General features: G+C 38.5%; 1 long non-coding RNA gene across 9 annotated transcripts in view; it reads right to left on the reverse strand.

Annotated features, from left to right (window-relative positions):
- Nucleotides 1-12,258, reverse strand: part of LOC309646690 — a 59,323-nt gene that overhangs the window by 25,463 nt on the left and 21,602 nt on the right. The gene's annotated exons all lie outside the window — the stretch shown is intronic.

Genomic DNA, 12,258 nt, shown 5'->3' on the forward strand with positions numbered 1-12,258 from the left:
AAACTGAGTTGGTCTGTGCAATTGCCTTGGCTTCCTCCTCATGATCTCAAGACGGCTAAAGTGGTTCCAAGAATTATATTTTCATATGAAAATGTCCAAAGCTGGAACAAGGTGAGAAGCACTTCCCTTATGCAGCTTTGCCTTTCCACCAAGAGGAAAATATTACCTAGAAGCCCCCAGGAGATGTCAATTCAGGTTCCACTGGCCAGAAGTGAGTTGTATGTCCACCTCTAAACCAATCACTGGTAAAGAGACATGGCACTATAGCTGTATCATTGTTCATCCCCAATGGCTAGGAAAGGGATCTACTCCACCACACATCTGAACAAATCAGAGTATTGTTAGTAATGAGGAGTGTAGAGGTAGGTAGGCAAACAGTAATGACTGCTCCTTATATCTGTCAAGAATGTTGAAAAGCTTGAATGATACTGTGATTCATCTAACACATTTTAAGTGCTTGATACATATTTGTTCCTCCTTAGTGATTAAAAGATCTTAAAGCCATAATCTTCTCAGATTAAACTATCCCAAAACAGGAGATATTGATTTATATAGATATATTAGGAATGCTATTTAATACAAAAAAAGCCTTTTCTTAAATGTTCCAACTGCATATTTATGTAAACATGGGGTCTCCAATTCATTTAAGCTGCATTTCAATGAACACAAATTAAACAAAATACACATATCAATTTTTTGATGCACTTTTGCTATATCCAATATACCCATATTAAATTAAATATATCTTCATAATCTTTACCATCAATCTTTATCATCATCATCGTTGATACCTACAGAAATCATGTTTGGGGATGGAAATAAAGTGTCATAAATAAACAATCATTCAGTTCAAAAGTTTATAGGACCAAAATGGAATGTGGGTATTGGTTTATAGCAAGAGGTATGAGCATCAGGTTGACCCAAAACAGAGTTCTGAGAAACTCTTATTGTATATTTATTTGTTGGGGACCCTTTACATAGTGTTTAAATACCACATAACTTTCCATGCATCCATGCCTTCTACAGTTTCTTCTACCTTTTAGCAAGCTTGTTCCCATCTTGTGAAATCCAACTCAATTTTTTTCTCCCCTGCAAAGACTTTCTGGACTTCCCTCAGGCAATTACTTCCTCATCTGGTCTCCCCAAGCTACACCTCTTTTGTCCCACTTAACGTTGTAATTATTTACTCATGTGTCTTTTTCCTTCACTAGACTCGGGGGCAAAGGACTGTGTTGTATTCATGGTGACAGCCCCAGTGCCTAGTGCATTGCTCAGCATGTATTATAGTAGTACAGGCAATAAATCTTTATTGAACAAGTGGTTTTTATGTTTTATGCACCTACTATGTGCCAGGGACTGTAAGAGAAGCTTCATATACAACATCTTATTGTGTCTCCCAACAATCTTATGAATGAAGAGAGTGAATCTCAAAGAGATTAAGTAGTTTTCCTAAGTGGAAGCCGAATCTCCATTTGAATCTATCCCTGTTCTTCTCCAAAGCCTGGATATTCTCCAATATGTTGTGAGGTCTTCATGGAGGCTTCATGGCTATAGCAATCTCAACAACAGTAGTCAAAAGTACCATTTATATATCTACTTTGACTTCTCTTGTTCTCTTTTTCACAATATGCAACTAGAAGCCATACCCTTCATTCCTTAGAAAAAAATAATCAAAGCAAATGAATTATTATTTTCATTTCTTTCTTCTAGACAAACTCAATCCTACAGTGCTATAATGAAAAGCTTCAGTAAATGTGTGATTTATCTATAAATAAGCCATCTCAAGCTGGTATTAATGCAGAGTGAAGCTTGGTGGCCTAATGCTGGGGTTTTAGAGTGATAATCACATGTCTTTTCCTCCTATATCTGTAGAGTAGATACACGAGTCAAACAGAAGACAATACAGATATTTATTTCTATTAAAGCTAAACTTACAAACAGAGCTTGCTACCACACCCAGATCCCATTCAGGGCTCAGTGCACCCACCCTCAGCTGTTGTGAGTGTTGCATAGATGCCCCCCTAATCTGAAGACCTGTCCTCAGTTGATGGGGTCACTTCACCTGGGAAGTTACAAGCCCACCACTCCCTCCTCCCTCCCCACCCCAGCGGCCCTTCCACCCCTTTGTCTCAAGGAGAAGTAGCTCTGCAGTGGTCTCTGTGTGCTGGGGTCTTCCCCTGTGGATCAGGTAAACTTGACCCAAGGCCACATTCTTCCTCGCTCAAGTCTTCCCCGTTGCCTATGCTGCTTCCCTTGCTCCCTGATGGGTTTTCCTGGAGAACACTTCCTCAATAAACCACATGCACTCACATCCCTCCTAGGCTCTTCTTCTGGAGAACCCAACCTAAGACACTTTGCTTAGATGTGAGGCCACAATTAGGCTTTCTAATTCCACCACCCGTACACACACCCCCAATTTAACTTCATCACCACCTCCCCCATCACAGGAACAGCCAGACACCAGCAAGGATGTACTAAAATGTCTTTTACAGAGAAATGGAGGCCAGAAAGGGACCCAAAATGTTGTTCCCATCCGTTTCCCTCCCAGGAAAGCAGAGCAAGAGTTCCTTTCTAATCAGCACTGACCTATACAGATCCTATGTGTGAAGCTGGAGAAGGCCCACCCCCGATGGTAGAGCCCACACCAGGGTGGACACGACTTGGTGACCTGAGAACAGCACAGTTTCAGCTGCTCTCAACCTCTTGTCCTGCTTCCTTTGTGCAGGACCAACTTGCAGAGCAGCAATGGAGGCCCTACACTATGGAGAATGACTGAGGAGAAGCTCCCCTCCTCAACACCCACATTGGGGAGGACCAACCACAACCAACAGACAAATATCTAACCCTGGGGTTCAAATCCTGGGTGGTCCATGTATTATCAGTGGGACCCTTGGCAAACTACTTCACCTCTCTTTGGCTTCATCTTCTCATCTTTAATGTAGGGATAATAAAAGTACATTCCTCATTTGGTTGTGGTGAAGATTAAATGAGTTAAGACGTGCAAGGTGTCTAGAGTAACTTTTGACACATAATAAGCCCTAAATAATTGTGAGATATCATTACTCATCATAAATGCACATGAGAAACTACAAAGACTTCACCCCACTTGATTTGGGGGACAGGGTCAGAAAAAAATGCCACTTTCTGGAATTGAAGCAAGTGAAAGAACCCCTCATAGAAGAGATTGCCTATCAGAGAAATAGCCTCATCTTAAGGAGATGGTTTGTAAGCTGTTTGCTAATGAGAAAAAGCAGATTCCCAAACGTCTACCTAGGAAATCCAGTTACCAACCAAAGCAAAGCACCAAAGAGATGTGCTCAGAAGAACATAATTGACATCTAATAATTATTAAAGAAAGTTATGATCATCTTAATTACACTGTAATGTAACAAGGAAGTAGAATCTCTCAATAATATTATATTTGATGGCGGATATAGGAAAGGTATTGGTTAATAAGAGTTTGTTGGTGCTTGGAGAACAGTATGGAGGTTCCTTCAAAAACTAAAAATAGAACTACCATATAATCCAGCACTCCCACTATTGAGCATATACCCTGAGAAAACCATAATTCAAAAAGAGTCAGGTACCACAATGTTCATTGCAGCACTATTTACAATAGCCAGGACATGGAAGCAACCTGTGTCCATTGACAGATGAATGGATAAAGAAGATGTGGCACACGTATACAATCTAACATTACTCAGCCATAAAAAGAAACGAAATTGAGTTATTTGTAATGAGGTAGATGGATCTAGAGTCTGTCATACAGAGTGAAGTAAGTCAGAAAGAGAGAAACAAATACTGTATGCTAACACATATATATGGAATCTAAAAAAAAAGAAAATGGTTCTGAAGAACCTAGGGGCAGGACGGGAATAAAGACACAGACATAGAGAATGGACTTGAGGACACGGGGAGTGGGAAGGGTAAGCTGGGACGAAGTGAGAGAGTAGCATTGACATATATACACTACCAAATGTAAAATAGATAGCTAGTGGGAAGCAGCTGCATAGCACAGGGAGATGAGCTTGGTGCTTTGTGACCACCTAGAGGGGTGGGATAGGGAGGGTGGGAAGGAGACGCAAGAGGGAGGGGATATGGGGATATAGGTATACATATAGCTGATTCACTTTGTTATACAGCAGAAATTAACACAACATTGTAAAGCAATTATACTCCAATAAAGATGTTGAAAAAAGAAAAAAGAGTTTGTTGGTGCTTATCAAGTATCATCTGAGGTGAGAAATAGTTACATTTGGTGGACACAAGTATCCTAGTCATTGGGGAGTTATACTCTATGACAAAGGAGGCATAAGTCACAAAGCTGTAATACAACTTGAGCAACACATTACTGCTGTAAAATGTAGTCCTTAAAATGGACCTCCAGAGCACAGTATCAACACCACCTGGGAACTTGTCAGAAATGCAAATTCTTGGGCTCCACTCCCAACCTACTAAATCAGAAACTCTGGGGATGAGGTCCATTGATCTGTGTTTTACAAGCCCTCTAGGTGATTCTCAGACACACTAAAATGTAAGAACCACAGTTTATGCTGGATGTTTTACATGCATGAAAGTTGTTAAGAGTACATCCTTAAAGTTCTCATCACAAGGAGAACATTTTCTTCTATTTCTTTAATTTTGTATCTATATGAGATGATGGATGTTTGTGAAACTTATTACGGTAATCATTTTATAATGTACGTAAGTGAAATCATTATGCTGTACTTCAACTTATCCAGTGCTGTATGTCAATTATATCTCAATAAAACTGGAAGAAGAAAAAGCAAAAATATTAAAAACAGAACCATAGTAGACCATCCATATTTCTGTGCTCTGATTCTGTGCTCAGAAGTAACCTTGAGATGACTGATTTGATTTGACAGGTGCCATGATCCTGGAAAGGGGTGGCATGGCTAGTATTCAAGAGAAATCTGCTTACTAGAAAACTATATCTCACTCCTTAAATAATTGGCATTTTGGCACACCATAATTTCTTGAAATCTTTATTATTGTAGGAAAAATTCTAAGAGCCTGACAACCTTAACTGTAATGACAAGCTTCCTTCTCAACCTACTAAACCTCTTGATGACACCTCTCTCGGTTCAGCCTCTTAGCCACAACATCTTCTCTGTAGAAATGCAAAAAACAAGAAAAACATCAACCAGGGGAGCAGACATAAAGGCTAAAAAGATCTACATCTCACCACCACTGGCACCACCCACACACACCCATCCCCCAGAAGAAAGTTTTTATGACTTTGACCAAGAAGAACAGAAACCAACTGTACCCCCTATACCTGTTTCCAAACCCACAGCACACAATAAATTCAGTGGGAAAGGATTCAGCTTGGCTGAGAACGCCCCTATGATCCAACGTGGAAACTACATTTAAGTTGGGCATAAATGGCACTTCCCTAAATTAGAGCGAGATCTAGAAGTTGCTTCTCTCCCAAGTGAAAGTCTAAAAGTTTGCATGTGTGTGCACAGGTATGTGCTTGACAAGATACTATTTCAGGGAAGCAACATTCCTTCCTAATATACCTAACAAGGACACAGTTGCAGGATCATGGAAATAATAAATAAATAATTAGTAACTTCTTTGTAATACACCATTTTCCACTGATGAGAAGGAAATGGGAAGGGATGGTGGAGGACGATGAAAAGGCACTATTTTAACTAAATCTGTTACATCACATTGGTTTACCTCCTTTGAACTGTGTTTTAATCAAAGCAGGTTGATTTCCACTCCATGAAAATGTTTCATTTCAAGCCACTGGAGTTTTATAAGTTTTTCTACCACATTTACTGGAGCCTTGTAAATCTTATGAAATTCTGGAATGTCTAGACCATAAAAATCTGTCATTTGAACAAGTTTTCTGTGGAGATGTTTCTCCCCTATGCAGATTCACAAGCTTTGTAAAGATTTGTGGAGGGAAAAAAACCCCAGAAAAACCTTTAAGATATGTCCCACAGTAGCTGAGTTAAAAGATCACCTTTTCACTTGACTGGAATTTCACCTGTCACAGAAAAACCCTTTATAGAACTATCTAAAAGACTGAAGCCATTCACAGTAATCATGATTTTAAAAGTCTATCACCCTTACTCTGTATGCCTCTTGCATTCAATCCTGTTAAAGACACGTATATAGTACAAAATGCACCTCTTACGAGAATTCTAAAGCCAGTGATGGACGTCATGAATGAGCATTCATCACCATCATTAAAGGAGTTAAGTGTTCCAGTAACAGAATCGGCTTCCAAGAATGCTGAAAAGAGGTCCCCCAAGATACAAACAAATATTACGACAAGGGAAAAGTGTTACACAACTTTGATGAAACAGCACCAAACTCTTGAACGTTATTAAATAAATCCGTTCTTCCTTCTTATGAAGTTTATCAGTTTGGCCTCAAAGTAAACAGAAGCAAATTGGCATTATTTTCTATTTATTTGTCTAAAACATTGAGGACAGCTAATCATGCATGAGAGTTTCTGTATTGTGATCCTTAAAGCTATCTGCGTCAAATCCCTAGGTCGCCTGCATAAACAGTTTCAATGCATGGGTGAACTTTCATGGACGAATCCAAATATTTATTTCAGGCTAATTTTATGAATTCTATGTAAAACCACTTTTCTATCCTACATATGAAGAGAAAGGTGCTAGCACTGCTTACACTGTCTCTAGATAATTGGTGTCTGGGTTTAGGAAAGCCTTTGATACCAGGAATTGATTCTCAGGAAGTAGTTACAACAGCTAAGAGTGGATCAGGGTGTCTAGGTTAATATATCTGGGAAGTTGTTTTAGTCTCTAAAGAAACAACCTTACATGTGGGACACTTGTGAGTCCCCCGCCCTGGGAATAGGTGTAAAATGCCTGAATGTGAACATGTTAATTGAGTTGCCTCTGAACCAGGATACATGAGTACCATGTGCTTTCCAGATCCATGCTATTCCCACCAGTCTGGAATCAGAAGACCTAAGTTTGTTTGTTTTCTCTCACTTAACTTGCTCTGTGACTTCAAATCATTCACCACTTCTCTGAGCTTGGTTTCTTCATTTCAACTAAAATATGGATGACAGTTTTTAAGGCATTAGTCAACTAATTAATTAGCTCACTGAATGGCCTCTCTGATCCCTTTCAGCCAATGATCAAAAGCTCTGGAGTGACGTTTGAACTTGGAGTGATGCAATGAATTATTCTGCGATTAACATAAAAATTGTTAATTCCATAACTCTTATAAATAGACCCCGTAAATAATATACAATATGAATGCAACAATAATATTAAATGACTTTTGTATGGCACATTCCAAAGTATTTTACATATTGTATCAGATACTCACTGTGGTATTATATCCAAAGAGGAAAACAAGCTCAGAAAAGTTATGAAAACTGCTCAAGGTCACAGGAGATCACAGACTATAGTTCCTCAGATCTCCACTATATCAAAACCAAAGGAAGGGGGAGGAGAAATTAAGAAGCACTTAATCTTAAGACTAGAAAAGCAAGGTTAAAACCCTTGTAGAAGATAAGCATGTACATACTTAGTGCAATATGAAATGTGAGCCCAAAAATGCATGTTACATTTTTATGAAAGGAGTCAGATAATGGGTAATCTTGATTTCACAGTTCTCTATAAGATTCACTTATTTTACGTAAGTACAGTAACTCTCAGAAAAACACAATGTGGTATTTTGCAAAAAGAATGCATTTTGGAATTAGAAGATCCAGCTTGACATGACTACCCTGCCATTTGCTAGTCATCTCTTACTTAACATCATTTCCCAATCTGCTGAATGGAAATAATAACATCATAGGCAGATGCAATTGCAAGCTATATCTTACATATAAATGTTGGTGATTATTATTAGTAATGATCAACACTAATAAAATATACGGAGTAAAAATATAATAATAATATCTTTTAACATATATGTGGCTGTTATCAAAGCATATATAAAACAAATTACATTAACTCAAATGAAGGGGAAAAAAGGAAAGGAACCATGTATGAACTAGAAAGTTCCAAATTATAAAGTACTTTTAGAAAAATTAACTTATCATTTTTAAATACCTCTGCAAGTCTGGAAACGGCTGAAGAATTACTGTTGCTCAACTTTCAAAGAATCAAAATAAATGAAATTCTACTGAATGTTTTAAAAAGTATGGCCCCCCAAAATGCATAAAATAACCCTAAAATGGATTTGGGCATGAGAGAAAGAAAGCATCTTGACATAGTAAAGTAAATAAGTCATCTTTAATACAGTATTAAACTAGGTTATGAAAAATACGGGAAACAATTAAGTTACCAAAGCAACTTCTCTGACTGTGCAATAAGCCTTATTGTAACACATGACCTGTAGTCATTACAGATCCAAAGGAAGGTGTGTGCCAAGGTCGGTGTCAGAAAGGAACAAATATCTGACACCACTGAGAACGAAAACACACATACGATGAACTGGAGGCACAACAGCATGGCAATGGCAATGTGAGGTGGGGTGGGCAATGGAGAGCTGGAAAAGGGATGCTGAATTTCAGTCTGTTACTGATATTAAAAAAAAAAAAGTCTGGCCCAGTGTAAAATAATTAGAAATATATATATTGGTCTCTTTCCCCCACCACTGCCCCCACTCTGGTTCCTGACACAAAGCAACTAAAACCTTTCTAAATAGTGGTGCTAGAGGACTCTTGTGTTCCAACATTTAATCTTCGACTCTGGTTCCTGAGACAGAGCTCCTAAATCCCTTGGAATTTCCTGGGTGATAGCAGTGTGTTTTGTTCTAATGAGGTGGGGACTCTTGGTGGGCTCTTGGATGGGGGCTAGTCACCAGAAAGACCAAGCCATAACTGGAAGCTTGGAATTTTCAGCCCTACACCCCCATTCTCCAGAGAGGGAAGAGGAGTGGGAATTGAGATAATAATCCATCTCACCTATGCGATGAAGCCTCCATAAAAATCCCAACAGTATGGGGTACAAGGAGCTTCCAGATTGGTGAACACACCCACTGATGGCATACCCCAACTCCATGGAGACAGAAGTTCCTGTGCTGGGATCCTTCCAGACCTCGCCCGGGGTATCTCCTCATCTAGCTGTTCATCTCTGTCCTTTATCATAGCCTTTATTATACAATAAACTGGTGAAAATAAGTGTTTCTCTGAGTTCTACGAGCTGTTCTAGCAAATACAGTTGGCCCTTTTGATCCACGGGTTCTGCATCCATGGGTTCAGCATCCACGGATTCAACCAGCTACTGATCAAAATTACTCAAGGAAAAAAAAAATTCCAAAGTTCAAAAGAGCAAAACTTGAATTTGCCACGTGCTGGCAACTATTTACATTGTATTTACAACTATTTACATAGTATGTACATTGAAAAGTAATCTAGAGACAATTTAAAGTATAGGAGAGGATGTGCCTAGATTATATGAAAATACCAGGCCATTTTATGTAAGCGTCTTGAGCATCCACAGATTTTGGTATCCACAGGGGGTCCTAGAACCAATCCCTTGCAGAAGTTGAGGGAAGATTGTGATCAAATTCAAGGAGGTGGGTCATAGGCACCTCAAACTTGTAGCCAAGTCGAACAAAAGTGGTGGGTAACCTGGGGACCTACAATTTGCAATTGGTGTCTGAAGTGGGGGGCAGTCTCATGGGGCTGAGCCCTTCACCTGTGGGGTCTGCACTAACTCCAGTCAATGTCAGAATTGAACTGACTTGGAGGACACCAGCTGCTATCAGAGAGAATTTCTCGGTGTGGGAAAAAAACCCTACACATCTGGTGTTAGAAAGGTTGTGAGTTTGGTCGTAGCAGGAGAGGAAGGGAGAAACACAGGAAGGTGTAGTTCCCAACACACCCAACCTCTCAGAAAATGCGAATCGGAAAGTAAGACACAATGGATCTATTTTTTAGCTCCTGCAAGAGAAGTGGGAACTCCATGCCAGACTCTGGTTCTTTGACATTTCTCTATAGTGGAGAAAAACCATTTGTTAGGCTTTCTACACCTGCTGAAGAAAATGCTTAGAAACATCCAGCTGACTTGGAATCACCATATTCATCCAACACTCTCTGTAACTATAATAATAAAGAAATATAGTTTTAACAATTATTATCAACTTTTGTTGAGTACTTCCTCTGTCAGGCAAAAATATCCACCAAGATCATCTCACTTTTATCTTCCCAATTACTCTATGAGTTGGACATTATCCACATTCTACAGATGAGGAAACCGAGACAAACAGAGTTGAAGGAACATGCTCAACTAGTAAATAATGGAACTGAAATTCAAACTCAGACAGTTTTACCCTGGACTCCCCACTCTTCTTCACCATATCATTCCACGTCTCATACTGCAATTTGACCCAACATCATACCGAGCTGAACCAAACTTCAACCAAGAGAGAAAACTCTCCATAAAACATTCTCAAGTTACATCATCACATCGTCAGTCATGAATTAAAACATCTTCTTATATTTGTTCTGGTCACCAAAGTTTTCCTCCCTAAATATACGGCCTGCATTGCCTCATTGGCCCAAGATCTAATCATATTTTACAAAGTGATATTTGGGTTCCTGGGTCTGGATGTCCTCTTCCAAATACAACAGGGCATCCTCATCTAAATAGCCTCCCTCAGGAACCAGGGATGGAACCCATGGCTCCTGCAGTGGAAGTGCAGAGTCTTAACCACTGGACCACAGGGGAAGTCCCACTAATATCATTCTTAGTGTTGAAACACCGATAGCTTTTTCCCTAAGATCAGGAACAAGACAAACATGCCCAGTTTTACCACTTCCATTCAGCACAGTTTTGGAAGTTTTAGCCAGAGCACTTAGGTAAGAAAAAGACACAAGAGACATCCAATTTGGAAAGAAAGAAGTAAAAAATTTTTTGTTCATGTGTGATGTATTCCTATACATAGAAAACCCTAAAGGTTCCACAAAAAATCCTGTGAAATTAATAACTAAATTAAGCAACATTAAAGGGCACAAAATCAACACTCAAAAACCAGTTGTGTTTCTATAACTATGAATAATCCAAAAACCCCAAAAATATCATGTATATGAATGTTCATAGCAGCTTTACTTTTAACGGCCAAAGATGAGAAATAATCCAAACGTCCACTCCTGCATAAAAAAAAAAACCCAAATCTTTCTGAAATAGAAGCTCGATCTAATATTAAGGAATCATTCATGATTTTGTGACTGTTTTGTAGATGCTCTTACTGATACTTTTCAGATGCATGGGAAAGAAATGTATCCAAGAATCAATTTCTTACTTTGCTTTATATAAAACTTCTTTCATTGCTTTGGATCCCAAGACAAATATTATATTTAGCTCCAAGTTTTCCTTCCCAATTGCACTTTTAGGTGCGTAAATTTTTTCTTTCCTCCTTGTAATAATATAATAAATTTATTCTCCTTAATAACATAAAAAAAATAGCCTCCCTCAGTATGCAGAGCCAACTAATTTAATTAATAAATACATAACTAATTAATATTTAGAGAAGTATAGTTAATATCTACCAGAAGCATGATTATACTTTAGGAAGGACAATAGTAAGGAAATCACACTAACCAAAATGTTTCACTCTATTACCAGGAAATAGCGTACCCAGCAAATAAGGGCCTGCCGTGAACTTGGTTCTCAGATAAACCTGAACTCAAAGCCCATTTCTGCTTCTTCCTGGCTGTGTGATCTTAAACCTCTTAGAGCTGCAATATTCACACTGATGTAGATTAAAAATACCCACCTCTGAGATAATACAGCTAAAGTCCTTTTTGGTACCAGTAACTGGTACAAAAAATATCTGTCGTTTGGTATTATTATTATTATAAATGTACTCCTTCTATATGACCTCTTAAATATTCTCGCAGAAAAATAGTTTATAAAAAGAGGTTAGAAGTAGCCTCAATGAATTGCAGAAGGATCTTTACCATAACTATTTTTTCATACTTCATGAGATTAGTCAAAAGAAAAATACTCTACAAAGAGACTGATTATTTTGTTTCTCAAAAAAGATTAGTAATTTAAATTACTCTCCTCCTACCTTACATGTTCCACTAAGTAAATATACTCAGGCCAGAACAGTTTGATATAATTTAGGTATCCAATACTGCCACAGATTTTGCAACCCTTGAGACATACGGTACACTGCATTTCCATAAAATAAGGCAGGAAAATATAGCATCTTGACAAACCTGGCCTCATATCCATTGGCTATTGGCATTTCTAGTGTGAGCAGTGTCTCCTTAAATAAGTTTTG

Source organism: Balaenoptera physalus (genome assembly GCF_965194825.1).
Source record: "Balaenoptera physalus genome assembly, chromosome: 17".
NCBI lineage: Eukaryota > Metazoa > Chordata > Mammalia > Artiodactyla > Balaenopteridae > Balaenoptera > Balaenoptera physalus.